Raw genomic sequence first — 25,019 nt, 5'->3', positions numbered from 1 at the left:
TCCCTTCCTCCCCCCATTCTCTCCTTTTCCTACCCCTTCCCACCCAATCTCTCCCTTCCCTCCCCCATTTTCTTCTCATCCCCCCATTCTCTCTCTCTTCCTCCACTCCTCCATTTTCTCTCTCTCAATCCCCTCCTCTATTCTCTCTCTCCCCTCCCCCATCCAGTCTCTCTCTCCACCCTCCTCCATTCTCTCTACCCCCCATTCTCTCTCTGACCTGCACAGACACACAGCCACTGACCTGTGCAGACACTCACAGAGGCATTGACCTGGACAGACAGACCTGCACAGGCACAGCCACTGACCGGCACAGCCACTGACCTGCACAGGCATAGCCACTGATCGGCACAGCCACTGACCGGCACAGGCACAGCCACTGACCGGCACAGGCACAGCCACTGACCGGCACAGGCACAGCCACTGACCTGCACATGCACTGACCTGCACATGCACTGACCTGCACAGGCACAGACACTGACCTGCACAGACACTGACCTGCACAGACACTGACCTGCACAGGCACAGACACTGACCGGCACAGACACTGACCTGCACAGGCACAGCCACTGACCAGCACAGGCACTGACCTGCACAGGCACAGCCACTGACCGGCACAGGCACAGCCACTGACCGGCACAGGCACAGCCACTAACCGGCAGCCACTGACCTGCACAGGCACTGACCTGCACAGGCACAGACACTGACCCGCACAGGCACAGACACTGACCCGCACAGGCACAGACACTGACCCGCACAGACACTCTGACACTGACCCGCACAGACACACTGCCACTCTGACACTGCCAAACTGACACACTGCCACTCTGACACTGCCAAACTGCCACTCTGATACACTGCCACTCTGATACACTGCCACTCTGACACACTGCCACTCTGACACTCTGCCACTCTGACACTGCCACTCTGACACACTGCCACTCTGACACACTCACACTGACACATTGCCACACTCACACTGACACATTGCCACACTCACACACTCACACACTGCCACTGACACTCTGCCACACTGCCAAACTGACACTGCCACACTGCCACACTTCCACTGCCACACTTCCACAGCCACTCTGACACTGCCACTCTGACACACTGACACACACACACACACTGCCACTGTAAGGCTGAGTCCATAGAAGGCACGTCCGTGCTGGTCCGTGCTGAGCCGTGCGGACGATCCGTGCTGAGCCCCTGCATCCTCCATGAGGATGTCTTTAGAGGGGGCTCACGCGAGCGTCCGCAGGCGTGCTGAGGCGCTGGATTTTTTAGCCGACAGCGAAGCTGTTTTTCAGAGCGCTGTCAGCTGAAAACATCCAGTCAGCGCGGAGCAGCGTCAACGTCACGGCGCCGTCGGCGCCGTGACGTTGACGTCAGTGCGTCGTGGGCGATTGGCCCAGTGACGTCACTGCCCCGCCTCCCTCAGTCTCCCCCCGCCTCCCGATCGCGCCCGCTGGCTCGCCTGCATGGGCATGAAATCGCGCAGATTTCAGCAGGCGACCCTCAGCGTCAGCGCGGCTCCGAACTGCTCCCCCCTCTATGGCCCCAGCCTAACTCTGCCACACTGCCACACTGCCACACTGCCACACTGCCACACTGCCACTCTGACACACTGTCATTGCCATTGCCACTGCCACACTGACACACACACACACACTGCCACTAATTCTGAGTTGCAGCTGCAGGGGGGGGGGGGTCCTACCTTTCACTGTGGAGCATGGCTGGGGGGAGGAGGGGTGAAGCCATCTTGGGCCCTGGCAGCAGGCACCTCACTTCCTGCTCTCACTAATGAGGCTCTGCTGTCACTAACCCCGCCCCCACCCTCTGTCACTAACCCCGCCCCCACCCTCTGTCACTAACCCCGCCCCCACCCTCTGTCACTAACCCCGCCCCCACCCTCTGTCACTAACCCCGCCCCCACCCTCTGTCACTAACCCCGCCCCCACCCTCTGTCACTAACCCCGCCCCCACCCTCTGCAGTAAGACCGGCCTCAGCTCTGCTCCTTCTCTCCTCTCTGCCTGCAGGGGATTGCATCAAACTGCTGCCGACCCTTCCCTAATAGGCAGAGAGGGCTCAGGGGGTTGAGGGAGGGCATCGGCAGAGCGGGCTCAGGAGGGGGTGGGGAGCGTGTCAAAATGCTGGCGCTCCTTCCCTCCTGTGTCTGCAGAGCGGGCTGGGGGGGGAAGAGGGCATCGCTGGCCGCACAGGGAGTCCAGGCGGCCCGCGGGCCGCATGTTGTGCAGGCCTGCTAATCTAATTGATCTATTCGTTGCATCGGACCTCAAAATGCTTTCTAATTTTGCAAAAGCCTTGGCACAGATGTATTTATTTTTTGGGATAATTTATTAAAATGTACTTACTAAAAACAAGGTATTTGTTAGAAATCTCAATAGCTCGTTTTTTTTTAAATTCCCTTTGAAATGGGCATCAATACAATCCACACAATGATAAGTACTTAGCTAAGTTGCCAATCGATCCGTTCTTCTGTGATCAGGGAAACATCATATTGAAAAATGATCATCTAAAGAGTAATCGTCTCTCATGTCATTACCTATAATCCACTGCCAATTAACCACTACATGATGTAACAGTAAATCAATCACATTTTCGGGATCATCGGTGAAGACACTCGTAGATTTCCCTATGTGTGCAGGAAGATACCAAATAAAAACGTATAAGCACATTTACATCTCAGGCCCACAAACCTGCCTTTTCCCACACAACGTATACACTGCTTCCACTGCCGCTAGGGATTCTGGGTAATGACATGCAAATGAGCACTCACATTGTATCACTTTTTGTTTCTTATCCCCTTTAACATCTGATCATGAATTCTTATAAACTTATGCCTGTGTTTTACACACAGCTTGCACAGCATTAACAATAAGCTAGTTTATCAAGCGCCCATATCTTCTATGTCATTATCACCAATCTGAGTCAGTTCCTGCCTCAGGAGAATGCACATTCCTCTTCCACACGTGCTTTTCCAGAGGCAAAATCTTCTAGATCAATAATGTTTTTTTTTACTCTATGAGGGCTTTTAAACTTCTGAACTGTGTCCTCATATATAGAGATGAGAACAATGATCCATTTGCTTTGATTTGTTGACCCAGACTACAATAGACATGCTGGTCTTTCAGATAATTTCATGTGGTTCACAGAAATTCACACGATCCAAGTCAAAATTTTTGGAACATAAAATCTCCTAACACATACACTGTGAGCCATGTATCTCTCTCTCTCTCTCTCTCTCTCTCTCTATATATATATATATATATATATGTGTGTATATGGAAAAGAGAGGCGCGCTCTCCTGGTGTAATAATATTGCTTGAACAATTTATTACACTAATAAAATCAATTGTGGTTCAACTCACAAACAACAGCTCTGAAGAAGTTGTCAGTGTACGACGAAACGCGTAGGGCGGACCAAGCCTCCAGAAGTGCGGCGTCTCGCCCTGCGTCTCACTGCATTACCGTGTGTCGTGAGATTCAATACAGAATCACCCCTTTGACTGGCTGTGGATTGGAGAGTGATCTGAGTGCTATAGCCAGGATCCCACCCACAGCGGAGCCTGGGACTGCGCCGGGTGTGTGTTGACATCACTTCCGGGTGATTGGCAAAGCGGAAGACACACAACACGAACTACACGCGGAGAGGCAGTGAGGAGTGTACTGAGCCGAGCTGGGGACTGTCTGAGTATTATACTCAAATGTGCGAGCTATCAGCCGTTGTTTGTGAGTTGAACCACAATTGTTTTTATTAGTGTAATAAAGTGTTCAAGCAATATTACGCCAGGAGAGCGCGCCTCTCTTTTCCCTTCCCTATTATCTTTTTACAGATTATCTCTGGGATCAGTTTCCCTTATGGAGAAGGCTGCCAGGAACTCCCAAATCTCCAATTTGGATCATTGATTTTTTATTTCTTGCTTGGACTTTATACAAGGACTGAGTATATTTTATTGTGTATAGTTATTTTTCTATTTACAGGGTCAGTGTGTTCAAGGTTCCTTCTGTTAATATTTTAGTCCTCTTAGAGTAATTTTTATTAGATTTTGTTAATTCTAGCGCTGTTTTATATATTTTATATATATATATATATATTTTATATATATATATATATATTTTATATATATATCGGTATATATATATATATATTATATATAATTATTATAATATAAATATATATATTTTATATATAAGGGTTACATATATATATATATATATATATATATATATATATATATATATATATATATATATATATATAACCCTGCTTCTTATCACTAGTAAGCGGCTACCATGTGCTTTGTTACCTGTAGGCTCACAGGGCCTAAGTCTCTGCCACGGAGAGCCTGGGGTTACTCGCGCAATACTATATTGGGTGCAGCGCCTGCACCTGCGATGGCTCCCACCAGAGGGTGATTGGTTCCTCGCAGGAAATATATATATATCTCCACACGTAGGTAAAACAATCAATGACTTTACTGGCAGGCAATCTCATACACATGTACATATATTAACAGGTGTCCCTCCCTAGAGGCGACACTATACACGGCGTCATGCAGGACGCTACCTCCACCTCCACCTCCTCCTTCACAGTCAGAATGATATGTGTGACTGCGCAGCCACTATGTCCCTTGTGAGTGTGATTGGCCTTGTTGGTGCACTTGTAGATTTAGAGTACCTGCCGAGCACTCCTGTGCTCGGATCTGCAACTGGCTTCACAAAGGATCCGGCGACCGAAAAACACCGGAACCTCTCTCCAGAACAATCCCACCAGGATAGCCTCTGCAGCCGCAACGAAGAACGGCATCCAACCTTCTGCACGGATGCGCAGCGTAACCAAAGAAGTCCCTAACTGACTCCGTGAACCAACGTGACACTCGCTGTACTACAGGCCGTCCCTACAGCACAGCAACCTTGCATGACTTTAGGGGAAAACTCCTAGGGCCTACGGGGTTGTCTATCCTATGCAGGTAGGTCCCTGACCCCCTGCACCCACACTGCCTCTCCCGTACCCACCCGGGTTCCCTCTGACTCACTCCTACCTAACCTCTCCTAATCCCTGCAGCCACGCACTACAACCTGACACGATGCCCTCTTGTCCGCCCTCACAGCACTGACCGCTGTGACCGGACAATAAGGCACCTCACGAACCTAAGGGCAGCGTCCCTAACCTAGGGCCGTCCCTTATCAATTACCCACTAGCCTGATGGTGAGTTGGGGCCTATCTGAGATTGGGAAACCTACCTGGTGCAGGAGCTTCACTTGCTCCCTACACCCTTCCTGCTCCCTCCTAGCTCCCAGCTCCAACTGCCGTTCTGCAGCGCACGAAAAGTATCTATTCTCCCCCTCTAGGGAGATCCTAAGCCCTATTGGCTCCCTGGCATCACGTGGGGCGCTGCAGAGGCTCATGGGACTTGTAGTCCCTTCCAAGAGCCTTCCCTGGTAGGTTAGGGTTCGCGCGCTTCTTACTACGCATGCGTGACCTGTCTGTGAGCCTCCCGGTACCTCTAGCCCCTGCGCATGGGCAACGCACCTGACAATGGCGGCGCCCTGCTCCGCGAACCGCCGGGACCCTCGCGATGCGACCGCGGCCCTAGCAACGGCCCGATCGCGTCGCCGGCAACCGGCCCGCTCTCTCTGATAGCGCGCTGCTTGCGCACCTGCCCCCTCACCCCCTCGCGCGCGGCGGCTGTGCCCCCAAGAAGAAGGGGGGTCAGCTCGGAGAAGGGGGACCTGGCTACATCTATATAAAATGGATTTCAGGCAAAATGTGACACTGTGCGCTCTTTTGCATGTCATTTCCCAGAGTCCCTTGCTGCAGTGGAAGCACTGTATGCTAGGTGATAATGTTGAGAGGCGGGGTTGCAGACCTGTCTAAGACATGTGCTCACAAGTGATATTTTTATATGCTATATACTATATGGTGGAGGTTTTATGTCTCCTTTTTCACCCACATAACTTATATAAAGTATGGTAAACCTACCCAGCCTTGACAATTGCAGAGCCAGTACAACCAACCTCACATTGAAGAGACCCATCAAGGTTGAAACTGTCACGGTTGTGCTCCCCACAAACCTGGACCAGACCGCGGGGCTGAGGTGGGGTTATATAATCACCGACCTGAGACCACGTAGTTGGATCCGGATAGTGCAGTTCGTAGTCGTACATAGCAGGGACGGGACTGTAGTCAGTGGACGAGCCAGGGTCAGGATTGGAGACATCAGGGTCAACGTTATCCGAGCGGAGTATCGGCAACAGGAAGTCAAATAGGTCCCGCTTCAGCGTAATAGCTTCAGGGCGGGAGCAGGTTCTGCGCGAGTGGCAACCACGACCCATGGTACCGGTCGCAGCAAGGAGAAGGCTAACTGGGGTGGGCACACCGCCAGAAGTCCAAAGCTGGCCGCTGCGAAGGGAGAGAGCAGCAGGCCACTGGATCCAAACGGTAACCTCTGCTAGGGAAGAGTGCAGCAGTGAGAGATGTGTGTTCTATCGTTCCCCCTCTGGGGGAGAGGAGATCTATACTATCCTGAACCAGGGACCTGGTGTCAGGCCTTCCCTCCCGCAGGGAAGTGGAGGCTGTTACCCCATGCTCCACCACCGGCCTGACCATCATCCCCAAGGAGATCATCCACAATTTAAATATATATATGTATTGGGGGTGTTGGGGTAATTTTTTATATGTATTGGGGGTGTTGTGGTAATTTTCTATATGTATTGGGGGTGTTGGGGTAATTTTTTATATGTATTGGGGGTGTTGGGGTCATTTTTTATATGTATTGGGGGTGTTGGGGTCATTTTTAAATGTATTGGGGGTGTTGGGGTAATTTTTAAATGTATTGGGGGTGTTGGGGTAATTTTAAAGTGTGTGTGTGTGTGTGTGTGTGTGTGTGTGTGTGTGTGTGTGTGTGTGTGTGTGTGTGTGTGTGTGTGTGTGTGTGTGTGTGTGTGTGTGTGTGTGTGTGTGTGTGTGTGTGTGTGTGTGTGTATATATATGTAGCCAGGTCCCCTCTGGCTCCCCAGACATTCGGTTCTCACTCTCTTACCTGCGGGAGCGTGAGGGCAGTTGCAGGGGTGGGTGATCGCGTCCCCGGGGGCTCCTGGCGACATCAGCTACAGGGCGCCGCCATCTTGTGTGCGTTCGCACATGCGCGGAAGCTCGCGCACGCGCAATATAGCCCCAGATGCGATACGGCAGCCATTACAGGGAGTGAGAAGAGACGCTCCATAGTCAGGGACATCCCCCAGTTCGCACATGCGCAGTTAGCAGCGGCGGCGGCCATTACACAGCGCGCACGCGGCCCCAATGTTAAAGAGAGCCACCAAGGACTACAATTCCCAGCAGCCTCTGTTATAACCTGTGTTATATATACCTTGGTGTATGTGGTTCATATATGTGGGTCCTGTGTAGGGGGCATTCTACACTCCTAGAATCCTGCACAGGTGGAGGCGCTGTAATTAGAAGAAACGTTCCAGAGGATTCACCCCAGGCTCTCACTAGCGGAGGCTCAGGCCTCCTGTGAGCCTGACAGGTATAGCGCACCACACATGGTAACATATAGGTTCCCCTTACATACGCCATATATGCGATTGGGTGGGGGAATACCCGTTACAATTGGAGGCACTGCTGAGATAATCAGGACAGGCTTTCAGCGACGCAAAACAGAAAGATTGAACGTATGCTTACAGAACAAGTGCTGCTGAAAGGGGGAAGTCTAGGGGTAGTCAGGAGAAGGAAAAACCTCGCAAAGCATGCCCTAGACTGCCCTAAAGGGTGAATAGGTCTGGAGACAAGGCTATTGCTGTTCTAGTCAAACCTGAGGCGGGTAGTCAGTATGCCTAGGGGGTGGCCTGGTTAACGCAGTTAAGAGGGACCCCTGGATAGGATCCACGATACTGGCAGCCAAGAGGGGGAGACATGAGTACTGCACAGGGAAGAGCCAGAGTACTACTAGCCAGTAGCCAGACTATGAACCGCAGAGCACGTGTATGGACTGTCATCGTGTGCAGTATACAAAGAAAGAGTCTTGCCTAGCCTGGGGTATGCCGAGTTTACCACTTGCCAGAGGCTACATGTATTGCAGTGTTCACAAGAGAGCGAGTTCCCTGCCAAACAGTGAGGGTTGCGCTACAGTGAAAATTGTGGGTTCACCTAAGATGGCGGCTGCTATATGCGATAGTGCACCGCGCGGTGCGAAAAAGCTAAAATGGCGGTTCCCGCCGAGTCTGGATGGCGCACGTGCTGCGCGCAAAAAGACTGAGCAGAGTATTTGCAGAGAATTGGCCGGGTCTGGCGCGAAAGCTAGAGCCCCGCCTATGTGCAGGAAGTGGCGCGAAAGCAGGTGCCGCGGCCCCCTGCCCTGTGACTGGCTCAGCGAAGAGTCCACATCATGAGGTAACACCCAGTGACCCTCCTCTAATCTCCACCAGAGGGAGGGGTCACAGTGAAAGCCAGAGTCACGCCTTGCTACCGAGTGCCCCTCCTCTAATCTCCACCAGAGGGAGGGGGCACAGTGAGAGACAATCCCAGAGCTTTACCCAAACTGAAGGAGGAGCTGGATGCGAGCTGCTGCAACCTCAGACTGATGGAACATGGCGGGCCAGAGGAGTGAGTTACCCCTTTCTTTTGTGCCCGTGTATACATAAAGTAAGAGCAGGCGATATGCCTATTACTCGCTGCCAGAAGGTTTCCTGGATGTACTCACTGATGGGGACACCAGCTTGCGGTGTTTGGGCCCTGACTGTGCATGCCTGGGAGAAGAGCTTGTTTGGGGGGCTATTTTCTTTTTGAATGAGGCAAGCCATCTTGTGTCTAGCCCGCTAATGCCTACCATTGGGGTTTACCAAGCCCCGACGACTGAGACAAGGCCCGAGCCGGGTCCAGAGACCGCAACCCAAATGCGGGTGAGGTAATCGAACCTGATGAGGCCAGAGCCGGTCCTCTGGTGTCAGCAAAGCCTGATGACCCAGCGGTTATGCTATGCGATGTGGGCCATGTCGATGCTACCCATGCGGAGGGCCCGTGCGCCCCAACAAACGCTCCAGGGGGTCCATGCACTCCGGTTCCAGAAGCGGAACTCACGATGGTGGAACCCAAGGAAGAGACAGTGACTGCCCAGGGAGGATGGGGATCGCTATCGCTGGTGGCGCAGAAGCGGGACCACTTTGTGCCGATTGCCGCCAGTGACTGCGAGGGGCCCCAATGTCATTCCCCTGCGGAGATGTCCCTACCTGACTTGTCGGACGACGAGCATGATAGCAGTTCAGCGGGGGTGATGCGCCTACCGGCGGACCCCAACAGCGGTGCTGCAAGAAGAGAGCCACTTACCTGTGATGTGGAGCGGGTAAGCCCAGATGTCTCCCGACAGCAGGCGCTGGTGCGGCCGGAGCTGCGTAGCAGTCCCACGGCCATGGTGACTCCCAGTGTGTCGAAGGAGTCCGGAGACGAGGCTCATCCCAGCGCCTACTTCCGCATGAAGGACAGCGGCGAGCTCCCGGTACCCCGTCCTGCGGATGACGTACTTCCTGTGCGGGACCTGACACAAGAGGCGACCTCGCGAGAGGATGACGTCACTTACAAGGCGACCTCCGGAGCGGTCTGGGACTGTGCTGCAACCGCTCCGGTGAGTAGCGCCCTCTCCAGGCGAGAAATTGACCACTACATTTACAGGGTGGTAGACCGAGGGAAACGCTGGCTTGTCGTGGCTGCGTTCAAGCAGCCAACGTCCTCTGCGGTAGGCCGTGGCCTTGCTGAAGCCAAGGACTTTGCCCCGGACACTGTTGCTTCCTATGCCTCAGTCTCTGGCCCCATTACCCCTGCCATTGCCCCTGTCCCATCTGGTTCGGATTCCAGATACAGTCACCACGGGTCATTGGGTGAACAGGGGGTCCCCAAGCCATTCACTGATTACAAGGACTGGGTGGGTTTGGTTCAGGACTCTGGGGATTTGGGTAATGATGTTGTTCATATTGTGCCTGTTGCTCGGGTAAAACCCTATGTACCTCCAGTGTCTGACAGAGTTGTCAGAAATCACCAAAAGTCATTACTTTATTTTCACCACTCAGTAGAGGGGGGAATTGAGTTTGAAATGGGTTCCACTGATGAGGACAGGGGATATAGTTCTGATGATGAGGAAAGATCAGACGAGGAAAATTGGGATACTAATAGCTCCCTTGAGGACTGGGATCCTGAAGTATCAGATGAGAATTGGTATAATGAAGAAAGGGAGCCTTACATCTACAGGATATGCCTTAAGAAAGTGTATGGGCATGATCCTCTCCGACCATTAGCACCCATGTCTAAATTATGGGATGATTGTAGGTGTCTAGTATGCCGCCCAGAGTATTATGGTACTTCTGCTCCAAACCCAATGGACCATGCTGTGCGCAGGCCACCCTAAAAGGGTATAGCTAGTACAAGTGAATACAGTACATATCCTGAGGGTAGGGTAGTAAAGGAACCTGGCCCCAGGCATTACTGTTAGTAGTGGATTCTCCACGTTGGGAGTAATCTTAGTTCTTTTGTGTCACCATCTAAGGAGGGTGTATAACCTGCAAATGTAATAACACTGTATTATGGTGAATAATATGACTTGTTATTTTGTTTTGTATAGGTTGTTCACCTGCAGGATGGACCCGCAAATTTAGGTCCAAGTGAGGACCATTGGATTCCACCAGAGGGAGAGTATAGCCCTGGTAGGTTTGGGCTATTATTCTGTCCTCCTTCTGTGCAAAAATCCCTGGTAAGGGCAGGTTTGCCAGGAGTTAAGATGGGTTCTCCCCACTCACTGCAGATCAGTGAGGCAGAGAAAGCAGTGCAGTCAGGCCTGTGTCCAATAAGGGACAGGGGCGGGCTCTTGTTGTATCTGTCTTAATGATCTGCATTTCCTGTATTGAGTCAGTTGCTCCTACCCTGAGAGGAGCTGAGTCTTACCTAACCGAGCTGTCAGGGACCTGGCAGGCTTGAGGCCCTCCCCCTGGGAGAGGCTGGTAGACTTTTCCCACTACTCTGATAGGGGGTAGTGGAAGAGCTAGGCCTGCTTCCAAGGCTCTGACTGGGAGTGAAAGGCCAGGGTCATCCTGAGGGAGAACTTCTGAGACGTACTGCTGTGACTGTGTATGCTGTACAGTGTGCTGCAGAGGAAATAAAGTGTTTCTGATTATAAAGAAGCGGTTGTGAGACTGGAATCTCTCATCCCTGAGTGGGACGTTCTATTCCAGGGATTCCACCCCATATCCTGGGGCCTGCAATAGATGGAGGCACTGTCACCGTGAGTACGTACTGGGTATGTCCCCAGAAGCCTGGCCTGACCTTCCCCATAATACCATCAAGCGGGAGACTCAGGACTCCTGTAAGCCAGCAGGTGCGCCACACTTTTATGCATTGTAACCAGAGCAGCATATCCCCTAGGAGACCCTATTTGCGATTGGGTAGGGGAAGACCCGTTACATATATATATATATATATATATATATATATATATATATATATATATATATATATATATATAATATATATTGGGTAGATGTTTTTTTCTGTATGCATTTGGGGGGGGGGTTGTATATATTTGGGGGGTGGGGATTTTTTTGTATGTATTCGGGGCCTGGGAAGTTTTTTGGTATATATCTTGTGGGGGGAATTGTGTGAGGGGAGGACGGAATGAGTGAGCGTGGGGTTATTGACTGAGGGGGAGGAGAGAGGGGGTTAGTGAGAAGCAGGGGAAAGAAATGCATGCAAGGCGGGGAGGGTGAGATGGAAAGGAGAGAAATACATGGGAACGGGGGGAAAGAGATGGGGGCTTGTGATGTGTGAAATGGGGGGGGTGGCGGGCAATACCGCTGACACGGGGGGGGCGGCCATGCTTAAAATGTTTGTCCCGGGCCCCATGATTTCTGTTGGCGGCAGGGGGGACAGATGGTACTGGCGTCCCGGGCCCTGTGAGTTAGGGGGTCCGGCCATGTCCCTCGATAAATCCCGTCACCCGGTCACCACGGGGTGACAGGATTTAGCGCGCTTGCGATGCGCCAAGCAGCGCGTGCGTCTCTGCAAAAAAAACAAAAAACCTCCCCCCTCTCCTGATTGGCTGGCGCGTGTTTGCTCGCTGCCAGGATTTTTATTTGGCCCGCAGCAAGCTCTATACGAGCTTGTAAAGCGAGGCCCGCCCCTTCCTGCATGGAGCACGTGGTGAGTACTGCTCCATGCCTTTCTTGCTTCCCCCTTGCCCCCCAGCTCCAATTCCCCCCCCCAGCCTGCTCCGATATCCCCCCCACCCTGCTCTGATTTGCCCCCCCCACCCTGCTCCGATTTCCCCCCCCCCACCCTGCCCTGATTTCCCCCCCACCCTGCTCCGATTTCCCCCCCCCACCCTGCTCCGATTTCCCCCCCACACCCTTCTCCGATTTCCCCCTTCCCCCACCCTGCTCCGATTTCCCCCCCACACCCTTCTCCGATTTCCCCCTTCCCCCACCCTGCTCCGATTTCCCTCCCCCCACCCTGCTCCGATTCCCCCCCACCACCCTGCTCCGAATTCCCCCCCTGCTCCGATTTCCCTCCCCCCTGCTCCGATTCCCCCCCCCACCCTGCTCCGATTCCCCCCCCACCCTGCTCCGATTCCCCCCCCCCCACCCTGCTCCGATTCCCCCCCCCACCCTGCTCCGATTCCCCCCCCCCCACCCTGCTCCGATTTCCCCACCCCACCCTGCTCCGATTTCACCTCCCCTGCTCCGATTTCCCCCCCCACCCTGCTCCGATTTGTCTCCCCCCACCCTGCTCCGATTTTCCCTCCCCCGCTCCTATTTCCCCCCCCCCTGCTCCGATTTCCCCCCACTGCTCCGATTTCCCCCCCCCCACTGCTCCGATTTCCCCCCCGCTCCGATTTCCCCCCCCGCTCCGATTTCCCCCCACCCTGCTCCGATTTCCCACTCTACCCTGCTCAGATTTCTCCCCCCCCACCCTGCTCAGATTTCCCCCCCCACCCTGCTCAGATTTCTCCCCCCACCCTGCTCAGATTTTCCCCCCCCCACCCACCCTGCTCAGATTTCCCCCCCCCCACCCTGCTCAGATTTCACCCCCCCACCCACCCTGCTCAGATTTCCCCCCCCCCCACCCACCCTGCTCAGATTTCCCCCCCCCCCCACCCACCCTGCTCAGATTTCCCCCCCCCCCACCCACCCTGCTCAGATTTCCCCCCCCCACCCACCCTGCTCAGATTTCCCCCCCCCACCCACCCTGCTCAGATTTCCCCCCCCCCCACCCACCCTGCTCAGATTTCCCCCCCCCCCCCACCCACCCTGCTCAGATTTCCCCCCCCCACCCACCCTGCTCAGATTTCCCCCCCCACCCACCCTGCTCAGATTTCCCACCCTGCCCTGCTCAGATTTCCCCCCCACCCCACCCTGCTCCGATTTCCCCCCCCCACCCTTCTCCGATTTCCCCCCTCCCCCACCCTGCTCCGATTTCCCTCCCCCCACCCTGCTCTGATTCCCCCCCACCACCCTGCTCCGAATTCCCCCCACCACCCTGCTCCGAATTCCCCCCCTGCTCCGATTTCCCTCCCCCCTGCTCCGATTCCCCCCCCCACCCTGCTCCGATTCCCCCCCCACCCTGCTCCGATTCCCCCCCCCACCCTGCTCCGATTCCCCCCCCCCACCCTGCTCCGATTCCCCCCCCCCACCCTGCTCCGATTTCCCCCCCCACCCTGCTCCGATTTCCCCCCCCACCCTGCTCCGATTCCCCCCCCCACCCTGCTCCGATTCCCCCCCCCCACCCTGCTCCGATTTCCCCCCCCACCCTGCTCCGATTCCCCCCCCCACCCTGCTCTGATTTCCCCCCCCCACCCTGCTCCGATTTCCCCCCCACCCTGCTCCGATTTCCCCCCCCCCCCACCCTGCTCCGATTTCCCCCCACACCCTGCTCCGATTTCCCCCCACACCCTGCTCCGATTTCCCCACCCCACCCTGCTCCGATTTCCCCCCCAACCCTGCTCCGATTTCCCCCCCACCCTGCTCCAATTTCCCCCCCCCCTGCTCCGATTCCCCCCCCCCCTCTGCCCTTTTCGATTCCCCCCGCCCTTCGTTCCGATATTTCCACCCCTGGCTCCGATTCACCCCCCTTGCTGTATGTGAGTGTGTCTGAGTGTGTGTGTGTGTGTCTGAGTGTGTGTGTGTGTGTGTGTCTGAGTGTGTGTGTGTGTGTGTGTGTGTCTGAGTGTGTGTGTGTGTGTCTGAGTGTGTGTGTGTCTGTGTGTGTGTCTGTGTGTGTGTCTGAGTGGGTGTCTGAGAGAGTGGGTGTCTGAGAGAGTGGGTGTCTGAGAGAGTGGGTGTCTGAGAGAGTGGGTGTCTGAGAGAGAGGGTGTCTGAGAGAGTGTGAGAGAGGGTGTGTCTGAGAGAGAGTGAGGGTGTCTGAGAGAGAGGGTGTCTGAGAGAGTGTGAGAGAGGGTGTGTCTGAGAGAGAGTGAGGGTGTCTGAGAGAGAGTGAGGGTGTCTGAGAGAGAGAGAGAGAGGGTGTATGAGAGAGAGAGAGGGTGTCTGAGAGAGTGAGAGAGAGGGTGTCTGAGAGAGTGAGAGAGAGGGTGTCTGAGAGGGTGTCTGAGAGAGTGAGAGAGGGTGTCTGAGAGAGTGAGAGAGGGTGTCTGAGAGAGTGAGAGAGGGTGTCTGAGAGAGTGAGAGGGTGTGTGTCTGAGAGAGTGAGAGAGTGTGTGTCTGAGAGAGTGAGAGAGTGTGTGTCTGAGAGAGTGAGAGAGTGTGTGTCTGAGAGAGTGATAGAGTGTGTGAGAGAGTGAGAGAGTGTGTGTGTTTGAGAGAATGTGTGTCTGAGAGAGACACCAACTGCGCACTGCAACTTTTAGGTATGTATATACAACTTTGTTTTGACTTTGGGCACCGTGGAAAAATCCTGATCGCCTTGGGGAGCCTTGAAAAAATCCTGATCGCCTTAGGGAGCCTTGAACCGAAAAAGTTTGGGAACCACTGGACTAACTAACTTAACACATTCACTGTGCCATCTGGTGGACAGGGGCTGAATTTCAAACAAACACATCTGAAATATGTCTGGCATATCCTGTTTAATTCATTTGTGAATAGCAACACAAAGAGCTGTCTCCAGTTGTCTACAACTAAATGGGATGTATATTGATTACATCTCCAAAACAAAACCATTGACTTTAGTTAAGGAAAACTGAACATACAGACAGGCTATATCTGTAGTGCCAGTTCACCCAGTTGAAGGCTTTTTCTGCACCAAGGAGAGCAATATGGTAGTCTTTTATTAGTATTAGCTATATGTGTTAAATCTATGATCCTCCTCACAAGTAGGGTTGCCATGTGGCTTGTCCAAAAATACTGGGCACAATGGTAAAAGATGCGAGACCCCCCCCCCTAATACATATAAAAATATACCCCCCCAATACATATAAAAATACCTCCACCTCCCCAATACATATAAACAGTACCCCCCCCCCCCCCATACATATATAGCCATGGCTTGTCCAGACTATCTTTCTGCCTTCCTGTCACGTAAGTTCTGATAGCTACAGACAGTGACAGGCTACCCTGTGAGATTTATGATAGAACCGGTCTCGTATCAACCCAAAGGTCTTCTTTATGCAAGATAGCCATGGTCATCATGCGGTGATTTCAGAACCATATGTTGCAAGTTCCAGGGCAGGACCAGTTGCCATCGGTCCGGGTGGTTATGGTACTGCATCACCCGAAAGAGTAGACTATTTTCAATTTCAAATTTGTCCACTTCTTGCATGAGAATTGCGACCATGTCGCTGGGGGCACAATTCAGAATTTCAGGCTTGTTTTGATGGACGGCCTGGTGGATCATGCCAGCCACTGGATCTCGGATTTGATATTGTACCTTATCCTTCCACGCAATGATCTTATCTGGGGTGATGTTCATCCCCTCGGGATCACAGTAGGCAGCGGGAATGGCCTAGGATTGGCATTCCATACAATCTGCGACCCTCAGTTCTGAGAAGGCCACCTTATCCTCTACGATAGCTGCCGTGTTGCACATAGCCCGCATCCCTGGACCAGGGATCTCCTCCCAGAGGTCGTCAGGGGTGGTATCCAGTCCCGGTCTTCGGGATAGGGCATCAGCTCTGATATTCAGGGGCCCTGGTTTGTACTTCAGTGTGAACCTGTAGTTCGAGAGGGCCACCAGCCATCAGTGGCTGGTGGCATCCAGTTTGGTGGACGTCAGGATGTACGTCAATTGATTGTTATCCATTTGCACTTCAAAGGCGACACCGTACAGGTAATCATGGAGTGTATCCACGGTTGCCCACTTGAGAGCGAGAAATTCCAACCTGTGGACAGGATAATTCTGCTCGCTGTGGGTTAAACTGTGGCTGACGAAGGCCGCCGGTCGGGTATTTCTGGTGCAGGACGGCACCTAGGCTGTTGAAGCTGGCATCTACATGAAGAATGTATGACTGCTCGGGGTCGGCGTCCACCAGGATGGGTGCCTCCGTCAAGCTCCTCTTCAGGCCCTTGAAGGCTGTTCCACAGGCGGCCGTCCATTTGTCACCAAACGGTGTTCAGTCAGAGGTGACCTTTTGCCCGGTATCCTAAGGGTATATTTTGAGGAGAATGTTAAGGACCTTTGCTTGACTGGAATACCCTTCCACAAAGCGGCGATAGTAGCCGCAGAAGCCTAGGAATGAACGTAGTTCGACGTTCTCTGGTTGGGGCCAAGTCAACAAGGCTTCTATTTTGGCAGGATCGGTGGTGATTTCATCTGCAGATACTATGTGTCCCACATAGGTCACGACGTGCGACAGAATCAGCATTTGTCCAAGGACCGCTTCAGTCCTTCCTGGCCCAGCCGATCCAGCACCTTCAGCAGGCATTCTTCATGCTCCTCCAAAGTTTTACCGAAGACGATGATATTGTCCAGGTAGACCAGTGGATTCATGTCACCGATGGTTTTCACCATCAGACGCTGGAACGTTGCTGGACCTCCACAAATGCCTTGTGGCATACAGGTAAACTGGTAAAAGCTCAGAGGACACACGAACGCTGTCTTTTCCTGGTCTTCTGCACTCATCGGTACCTGGTAGTACCCAGATCTCAGGTCCAGTTGACGCTGAACCATGGGCTCCCCGTCAACGCGTTCAGAAGCTCTTCAATCCTTGGAAGAGTATATTGGTCAGGTATGGTGTGATTATTCAGTGTTCAATAATCCACACACAGGCGGACCGACACATTCTTTTTCCTCACCACCATGATTGGTGATGCGTGGGCTACAGGACTCTGTCATAATCCCGCCGTTTCCATCTCTTGTAGAACGTCTCTTACGTCCTCCACATCTCGAGGAACGATGTGACTGGACCATTCCCGGAAGGGGGTGGTATCACTTAACCGGATGGTGTGCTGGGCGTTTCGGCTGCAGCCCACATCCATTTCGCTTGTGGAGAATACTTCCCTTCATTTTTCAACTTGGCCATCAGCCGCTCCCTCCACTCGACGGACAGAGTTTAGTCCCCAAAGTTGAAAGCAAGCCCGGCCAGTGGATCTTGTACTGCGGCAGTGATCGCTTGTGCGGCCATCGTTTTGACGGGAGTAACAGGATATATTTACCCCAATTTCTGACCATGATCGAAGGTCATGGGGTAAGGAGAAATGTTCTGGACGAACACCTTGATCCTTCCCGGCAGCTTGGATGTCCATTCCCGCACTTCGGGTACCAACTTGTAGCGTCTGTGGGCGTCCTCCTCAGGCATACTCTCTAGAGAGAAAAGGTGGTCTGTCTAGTCTCGGCCCATATAACAGCACACTGCGGCCATGCGCTTCACTCCCCCTGGTGGAATCTTGGTTACCCCCGCTTGGAGATATCTTGCAGCACTCTTCTAGTAGTACTGGGTGGATCTGTAAGGCAAACAGGGGTAGTTTGCCGGCGTCTTGCAAGTAGGCTCTGATCACTGCCCGCACTACGTCGGTGTTGGTTCCCAATATGAGCAGAGAACTTAGGTGTTCCCGAGGTACAGGGCATATTAGCGCCTCCACATATATGGCGTGGGACTTGCCAGTGTTTAGTTGGGGTATTTCCAGCCAAACCTGCACCATGCCATTGATGGGGTACTCCTCATTGCTGAGGCACCACAGCTTCATCTTGTGGACTGACTGCAAGGACAGATGCTTAAGATGTAGGACATAAAACGGCCGGTACACAATTGTCACCTGGGACCCTGTGTCCAGCAAGGCCGAAGCATATATGCCATCCACTAGGAAACAGATGATGGCAGCCGGTACTACGCGATGGTAAGCGTCCGATTGTGAGGTGTCGTCAGGGTGTTGGTGCACTCTTTGCGGGTGGGGAGGTTGTTTCTGCGGTCTGAACATTGCAAATCATGGCCTTGGGATGGAACGTTCTTGTTAGAGTTTTTTTCTCTCTCGGGGCAGTCCCATGAAAAGTGGCCCTTCTGGCCGCAGCTGAAGCAGATTATGCCACTTGGGTTCTGGCGGGCCCGGTAGATGGGGGATACTCTCCCAGACATCCTGGACTTGGTGGTAGGCAACTTGTAAGCGAGTATATGACTCGTGTCCTTTTATTGTCCCCCAATAGGTCCTCGAAGGTGGGGGGGGGGGGTCCTTGCATTAGAGAGCACCTAATTATGATCACTATGTGATGGGTGGGGATGGCCCCTTTAAGGAATTGTTTGCGACCGTACTCATCCACCGTGGAGGCGGGGAAGATGTCGTGATTCCGCAACTTCCAGAGGACCAACTGGATCCGCTGAATGAAGATGGACAGGTCTACCCCGTCCTTTTGTCTGAGGCGTAATATTTGGACCACAGTTCACTTTCATCTTCATCCTGTCTGTATATGCTCACCAGCAGATCCACGATCCTGTGGGCCGAGATGTTGGCGTCTTGATCGCAATGCATACTAATCATGGTAGACGCTGGCGTTTCACCACCTCAGAGCAGGGCCATTCATCAAGCCCCTTGAGGGTGTGTTCCCTCCAGGAATCAATCCCTTCTTCATCCACTGGGATGGGTTGTTATTCCAGAGAAGGCCTTGAGCTTCCTATAATTCTGTGCTTGGGAAGACATGGTCGGGGCCTCCACTAACTGCGGTAGTGTCACTCCTTGTACAAAAACCATATGGGATACCTGGCGCTTAATACAGTAGAAAGTGTCCATACAGTGCAGTCCTTTAAATGTCCAAATGATGTTCCCAACCAAAATGACGATTGCAGTTGGATTCGTTAGTCCCCCCTAATAAAGGGTTAAAGAAAAAACACAAATTGCGCAGTATATCTGGACAGGTGCATACAGGACAGTACGACCACAGTGAACTACTTACAAGATAAATCTTGCAACTTTCAGTAGAGAGGATCTGTGCTTTAACCTCTTCCTTACTCTGATTACGAATCCCACGCAAATCTTCTCAATCCTCCTCTTCTTTAGCCTCTCCCAAGTAGATATTCGGAAGGCATGATAAGGAGAGAATACAGCAAGATAGTGTGGAAAGTACAACACAATTTATTCAAATATATAAAAACGGCCAAATGGAAACTCACATGTGGATGCAGTAACACGTGCAATACTAGGATGCCGTCCGCAGCTTGCTAAGGTGTCCCTTTTGCTTGTTTCAAATCAAGTACAGCTGTATGGCTCCTCTCAGCAGCAACTCAGTGCCCAGGACTCTCTTCGCCCTCCCTGGTGTGTTCCGGCGCTGGTCCCGCTGACGTCACTGCCTGAGCGCCGTTCAAACAACTTGGAACCTCCTCTGCAGACGGTGCCTCTAGAACTCCTCCCCCCTAACGCGTTTCGTGACGTGGGGACGTCACTTTTTCAAAGGATAAGGAGCTATTGCCAATAAGCCCTATTTATACCTCCAAGAAGTAATTAACCCCTTGGTGTCAAATTACATTGCATATACATATGACAGAAACGTATTAAAACACAATAAAATTCATTCATACAGACGCTATACATTACTACAAGTCAAAAGAGATTAACTCTGGGATTCAATGGCTTGTATAATGGAAACAGATAGTTAATAAAGATATTAAATGCATAGTGGATAAAGAGTGATTTCTAATCCCTTAGGAAGGAGGCTAGACCAAACACTATATTTAAGCCTTTAGGTGTCAGTGTCCTTAGTGTATACATCCAGAAGCTTTCCCTTCTGGACAAATTCCTAAGTCTGTCACCTCCCCTCCAGTTAATTTTAGGGCACTCTATCCCTTTACATGTTAATCCTTCAGGGTTTTGGCCGTGAACTATTTTAAAATTGTTAGAGACACTGTGATTTTCAAACCCTCTTTTAATATTGTACACGTGCTCGGCTAGCCTACGTTTGAGGGGTCTCCCTGTTCTCCCCACGTATTGGAGACCGCAGGGACATTGTAATAAGTAGACACAATACGTACTTCTACAGCTAATGAAGGAGTTAATTACATAAGTTTTGTTGGTGACTGTAGAATGGAACTTGTCACCTTTTTTGCTGTAATTACACCCTATACACTTGCCGCATGTAAAGTATCCTTTCAAATCACCCAACCATGTACTGTTACCCTGTTTGGGTCCACCTAAGGGACAACTAGGTGCTAGAGAGTCTTTTAGGTTCCTAGCCTTCTTATACACAATTTGCGGGTGAGATGGTAGTACAGATTTCAAAATGGGATCTCGCTGGAGAATTCCCCAATGCTTTTTAAAAGTTTTCATTATCTCAGGAGCCATACTATTATACCTAGTGATAAAGGGTATAAATTCTCCCGCTTTATCTTTTTTATTTTTCTTATCCATACTAACTAGTGCAGTTCTATCTACATTATTAACCCTTGCAATAGCTTTATTGACCTTAAACGGATTATAATCACGCTCCCTAAATTTGTCTTTTAATTCACATATTTGTTGGTCATAAATATGCTTCTGGGAACAGTTCCTTTTTATTCGTAATGCCTGACCTTGTGGGATATTGTCAATCCACTTGGGGTGGTGATGGCTAGACGCCAATAGGTACTTATTATAAAGAGGTTGACGCCAATACGTACCTATTGGCGTCTAGCCATCACCACCCCAAGTTGATTGACAATATCCGGCCCAGCTGATGGCTCCTTGCATGGGCTTGGGGTAAAGGATACCCGGGGTAGGGGTATGTCTGGCCTTGCTGGAGTACTGTTACCACATTTATGGTAATCTCTTTTCTGTAACCTAAGCCCTGTATTTTTTATATATATATATTTAAACATTTAATAAGTAATGCTTTGGGCTCTGAGTGAACTGTTGTATGCTCTGGGGAGAGTATTTCTGCTTTCGGGCACATTTTGCTACAACCGATTTTTGTGTGTTAAAGTGCCTAGTTTTTTCTATAAAACACAGGGACCTGGGGCCCTGGCAAATACTAATTTGACATCTTTTGTTTGCATAACAACCTCAGGTGGTGGAAGTGGATAGATATAATTTGCAATTGAGTAAGGTGTTAATAGTAACTCACTGGAGGTACCTTGCGGGGGTGGAAAGGTGAGTTGGCTAGAGTAGCCATGTGTATTAACCCTGCTTGCATATCTAAGTCACATGCTCACTTGTGTGCTGTTCGTGGTATATTGGGACGGATTTAGGACAGATATAACTCATTTGAAGGACCTTTTACGAAGGTGAAGAGTGGGGCAGCTTGTGAGTTGTCTATTAATCCTTGTCCTGTAGAGGAGATATTGTTCATTTGATGGACCTCTGCGGAGGTGGAAAGTGGGAGCGCTTGCGGGCGTATTAACCCTTTTCCCGTAGGGTGCCGTACTTGACACCTTGCTTCAGCACAGGTGACTTAATACGTGGCTCAGTCTACGGCCACCTGTGTTGAAGCAGGGATATCCTGAAAAGCTGGCCCTTGAGGACGTGAGTTGCCCACCCCTTGTAACGCTTGCGCTCACCACGAACAAGGCGGGACCCCAGTACTGAGGTGGGAAAGTGTAACACTGTGCACCCACAGCAGCGGAGGCATGCCTGGAAAGTGGATTGTCAACGTAGCCGGGTCTGGATTGGAGAGATTGGGTTAGTCCATATACTTGCCGAGGTCGTGGGGCGGCGCCAGCAGCGTAGTCGATGTCCGTTGTGCCGTGGTCAGGGGTTGGAGCCGGTGGGGTAGAGTGTGTAATAGCCGTGATCAGGGTTGGAGAAGTGCGGGTAGTCAGAGGCAAGCCGGGGTTATCCAGAGCGTTTCCAATAGTCATGCTGGGTCGGTACACGTGAGATCAACTGGAAGCAAGAAAACAGCAAGGCACAAGGTAGGGCAAAACAGAACGCAGGAACACAAGGCTACAACAGGTTATGCTCAGCAATGAGTGACTGAGCATGCAGGGTTTAAGTAGCAAGGCTGGAGCAATTAGTGCGAGAGGCGGAGCGGAGGCGCGGCCCCTGCGAGAGCTGTGATTGGACAGAGGATGCAGGAGACAGGAGAGCAGAGTTAGCAGTATCAGGAATCTTGCCACTCAGCAGGGGAGCGGTGCACGATCGTCGCGTGAGTGCGCCGCGCGTGCGTGATGGGGGCAGGTCCAAGCTCCGTGGTGTTTGCAGAAAGCCTCCGTGTGCGTGCGCGCTCTGTAAGCGGCGCGGAGGGGTGTGGAGCAAAAGGTAAGGAAGGAACACGTCACAGTGGACGTGTTCCCCGATTCCTTACACCCCTGAAGCAAGTACAATATTTTTTTTTGGCTTTCCTTTTTACCTTACTAGGGAGAGCACTGTTAAATCATCCACTAGTTTTCTGTTATTTACCTTTAAATGTTCCAGTAAAATATTTGTAAAAAAGCAAGTGATCTGTTCTTTGGAGCCAGATGACATTGCAGCTTCCTATTGGACCACAAGAGTAAGAAGCTGAGAATTGCATAGTTCTGCTCTATAGGACCCCTGGCTCTGATTATGACTAAAAAAAAATAAGTCCATGTGCTGTCCTGGTTTTGTCGCATTTTTGTATTTTTTCCCGTATGTCTTCCCATCCCGCACCACGGTGAGTAGTAATTTCCCCCACAGTTTGCCCGTAATTTGAAAGCAGGCAGAAAAAGGAAATTTAGCGTTGTCTGCAATATCGTTCAGAAACCCAAGTCGGTGATCACAAGCTATTGTGTCTTAAAAATCTAACTGCAACGCAACTCGTCACTTATTCCCGTTAATGTGCGTATGATCCGATATCACACAGATATACAGTACTGTATTTACTTTACGTGTATTTAATTGAAATCTAAAGAGTACAAACCAAAAAGTATTTTTAAAGAATGCAATGGTTTATTTGCAAACTCTAATACTGTAAGTACAAATGAATAATGTGCAAATCCAAAGTCGTCCCTTCTTCCAAATTTACAATCTTCTTGTATTTTTTTTCTTCGAACTGGCAGGCTCTTCTTGGACGTCTTGGTCTTGGCTTGTAAAGAAAGAGACAATATTCAATTTTAATAATCGCGCCATCAGTAGTAGTGTCATGCATATGCGTGTCACTATGGAACCTGGATGAAACACATATTTTATTTTTTTGTGTATTTATATTTTTTCAACACAAATAGTAATTAAAGCTGCAGTTCAAGCTGCCGTTTAAAAAAAAATTCAATATGTGCATCAATACAATCTGTATACTGACAAGTTATTAGCTAAGTTGTTAATTCTGTAGTGTTACAGTATAAATCTATTTGGACTCCTGGATTTCCAATTTTTTAGGCCTACAGTATTTAATTTAAATGTACAGAGTTCAAACTTGAACACACCAAAAAGTATTTTTAAAGCTGCAGTTCAGTCAATATCCTGCATGTGTGTTTTTTTTAATAAATCAGTTCTGTAGTAAGAAAAAATACTTTTAGCATTTTCTGTTTTTAAAAAAACAACTTTGAAAGACCAATTTTCTTGTATTCTATTTTATCAGCCATTTGCTAAGGCACTGCCCCTTCATGTCCTGTCACAAGCACTGGCACACCCCTGCCCTCCCTCTAGCACTTGTCAGTGCAGCAATGCTCATGAATATTCATGAGCTTCCACTGCCAGTCAAGCAGATTATAAACAAATGCCAGCTTTTAATATGTCACCAAATTTCGACCTATCAATACATGGAAAACGAATTGAGCTGCAGCTATACTGTTCTTTAGGTAATTAGAGATTGCACACATAAAACTATTGAAGTAAAAAAATAAATGTAAAAAAAAAAAAAAAAAAAGACTGAACTGCAGCTTTAAAGAGTGAAAAGTTTTATTTGGAAACTATAAGAAAGTAAAAATGAATAATGTGCAAATCCAAAGTAGTTTCTTCTTACAAATTTACAATCTTCTTTTATTTTTCTTCTTCAAACTGGGTGGCTCTTGGACTGTAAAGAAAGAGACAATATTAAATATTAATAATTGGACGATCAGTAGTAGTGTGCTGCGCATGCGTATCACTATGGAACCTTGTTGAAACGCATATGTGTGCTATAGCATTTCTGCGCATGCGTGTCACTATGGAACCTGGTTCAAAAATAAATTACTGTATGATACAGTAGTTGCATGAATTACAGTACTGTACATTACCTGACGGTGTCGCTGGATGTCTTTCCTGCTCGAATATGGTGTTGGACTCGTCCTTGTGCTAAGCCTGCAAAACATAAATTAACATAAGAATTCAACAATGACTACATTATGAAATTCTGAGGTTTTTTTTGTTAGGGAAGAAAAGACATGGCCTGGATTAAAGTACAGTTCATTACCTGGCAGTATTGATGGGTGAGTTTCCTGCACCAAGAGTGGGTTTCCTGCACGTTGTCTTTGTCCGATCCCAAACCTGCAAAACATAAAAGAAGCATTAAACAATGAATACAATAGCGGGAAAGTCAATTAAAAATCTTTATTAACAAAAACTTTTTTTTATTATAGTGTAACCCATATTCCCCCCCCCAATCGCAGATAGGTGTATGTAAGGGGATCTATATGCATTACCCAGTGTGGTGCTTTACCTGTTAGGCTCACAGGAGGCCTAAGCCTCCGCCACGGAGAGCCTGGGGCATGTATGACACAATATGAATAACCTT

At 50.5% G+C, this 25,019-nt stretch overlaps 1 long non-coding RNA gene across 1 annotated transcript; it reads right to left on the bottom strand.

Annotated features, from left to right (window-relative positions):
• Positions 1 to 23,298: 23,298 nt before the first annotated feature.
• LOC142492158 (uncharacterized) lies at positions 23,299 to 24,773 on the bottom strand. The gene is made up of 4 exons (XR_012800783.1): positions 24,699 to 24,773; positions 24,523 to 24,586; positions 24,270 to 24,320; positions 23,299 to 23,393 (listed from the first exon to the last, which is right to left on the bottom strand). It is a non-coding gene; the product is annotated as an uncharacterized LOC142492158 (long non-coding RNA).
• Between the last annotated feature and the right edge of the window lie 246 nt (positions 24,774 to 25,019).

This window comes from Ascaphus truei, chromosome 4 (genome assembly GCF_040206685.1).
Source record: "Ascaphus truei isolate aAscTru1 chromosome 4, aAscTru1.hap1, whole genome shotgun sequence".
NCBI lineage: Eukaryota > Metazoa > Chordata > Amphibia > Anura > Ascaphidae > Ascaphus > Ascaphus truei.
Note: the sequence above shows the minus strand (reverse complement) of the source record. Positions and strands in the feature narration are given on the sequence as shown.